This window comes from Phaethon lepturus, unplaced genomic scaffold (assembly GCF_000687285.1).
Source record: "Phaethon lepturus isolate BGI_N335 unplaced genomic scaffold, ASM68728v1 scaffold9329, whole genome shotgun sequence".
In the NCBI taxonomy this organism is placed as follows: Eukaryota; Metazoa; Chordata; class Aves; order Phaethontiformes; family Phaethontidae; genus Phaethon; species Phaethon lepturus.
The window spans coordinates 16,216-18,533 of record NW_010562871.1 but is presented as its reverse complement, the minus strand read 5'-3'; positions in this window follow the sequence as shown (position 1 = coordinate 18,533).

Below are 2,318 nucleotides of genomic sequence, written 5' to 3'. Positions count from 1 at the left end.
CCGTAGCCCACCAGCGGGAAACATGATGCCTGCTGCTCCAGGGCTGCCCTTGACTGCCAGCAGAGATAGGCTCCAGCTGCTACATCTGTAGATGCTTAACGCTGTTTCATGTCACGGTCTAGCTCGCACTACAAGGATTTACTTCTAGGTTTGCTGTTCAAGTAAGATTCAGAGCACATGGAGGCAAGGCTAGGCTGCCTGAGACATCTTTCAGAGTCCAACAATGGTGACTGGAGCCGTCATTAAGAGCAGAACATTGGGCAAAGACAGAAGGGTCTCGGGGTTTCTGTCACTGGGCTGCTGAGGAACCTTTGGCATGTGCCTTCCCTTCTTTGTGCCTCTTGTTCCTCTAACGGAAAACAGGGTTCGTGACTCCTGCATCACAAGAGAAGTGTTTTGAGATCTGTGGGTGCAAACAAGTACAACCAGTGAGCATTATAAAGGTTTAATATGCAAGGAACCTCTTTGACCTTGAGCATTTCTACAAGGGTCCAGCCACAGACACAAATATCCAGCTATTCCCATTCGGGATTTCAGATTTCAGAGGCTCACCTGGCAAGCCTTGGAGATAAAATTTCACCTTCACATCACAAATGTTCTTGCTGACAGCCATGAAATCAATGCATTGCTGCAGATTCATCCCACGATGGTGCTAATCTTGCCTGTCCAGCGAACTGTAGATGGACAAGATTCTGAGGGCTGTAGGCGTTGGAGATCCCCATACGGTGGTGCTGTTGCTACGTCGCTGGTGCATAGACCTCTCGGTGTGTGGGAGCAGCCCAGACTGTTTGTTTAAAATCTCAGCAACTTCGGAGCATCAAAAATGCATTTGACATTTTTTTTTGTTATTTTGCTAATTGCTAAGCTCTTTTGGTTGTAAAGGACTTGGAGTGTGGGATTCCTGCCAGCTACTGCTGGCGATGCCTCGTGCATCTCTGCGTTGTTTGCAGGGAAAAAGGAGTGCATTTTCTTATGCTTATGGTTTGGGGTTGGGGTGAAGTGTGGGGACAGTAGCCTTTGCTGTGATCACAAAGCAGTTCTATGCTTGCTTTGCCATCACAAAACACTTTCTTACCCCCTCGCATTCCAGGCATTGCAGTTTCCTATGGGCAGATGTAACAAAATGTTTTTTGAAGCACAAGCAGAAAACATGACTTTGCTGGGATCACATAACAGGGCAACATCAGACCTCGGACCAGGACCCTCAAACACCCTAGCTGCTTCCTTGTCTGTGTCCTTTTCCCTCCATCAGGAAAATTATTTAATTACTCTGGCCCCTGTATGAAATCACAGAATATTGATGGGGAAGAACCCAAAATGAGAAGGTCCAGAGGAGGCCACAGCAATGCTCTGAGGGCTGGAACAGCTCTGCTGGGAGGACAGGCTGGGAGAGCTGGGGGATTCAGCCTGGAGCAGAGAAGGCTCTGGGGAGACCTTACTGCAGCTGGCCAGGGCTGAAAGGGGCTGATAAGAAAGATGGGGACAAATTTTTTAGCAGGGCCTGTAGCAGCAGGACAAGGTGAGATGGTTTTAAACTAAAAGAGGGGAGATTTAGACTAGATATAAGGAAGACATTTTTTACGATGAGGATGGTGAAACCCTGGCCCAGGTTGCCCAGAGAGGTGGTCGATGCCCCACCCCTGGAAACATCCCAGGTCAGGTTGGACGGGGCTGTGAGCAACCTAATCTAGTTGGGGATGTCCCTGCTCATTGCTCATTGGACTAGGTGACCTTTAAAGGTCTCTTCTAACCCAAAGATTCTATCATTCTAAGAAACTTCCAGTCCAGCTGCTGCAGGTAGAAAAGGGTAGACCTGATGGCTGGACACACCAAGTCCCTTATAGGACCAGCATGGACAATTGTTCCCCATGTGGAAGTGGCTGCATTCAATGCATGGCCACTTATGGTCCTTCCTTTGTCCCTCTTGCCCTCATTTTGAGGCCAGCACTGTTGGGTGGTACTGCTTACCCTAGTTTAAAACAGCTTAGGGGAAGAAACCTTGGCACAGGAGCTCAGTTCGTGGTCTTACATATGGGGAAAGTATTTTCTTGAGGGAACATATTTGTCAGGGCTGTTTTGACTTGGTTGTGAATTTGTTGACAAAATGTTTTCTGGGTTGGCAAATAACATTTTGTTGACAAAGAAATGTTCTGTAGAAATAATAAAGCTATTTTAAGTCCGGGATAGATTTTGCAATCAAACCCAGGTAGAAAGTGCAAGATCAATCTATGATAACTGATCTCTGCTGGTTAGGATATGCAATTAAGATGCAGGAGATACAGGAGCAGTTCTTTTAAGTCATGTTTCCTTTTGCTTGA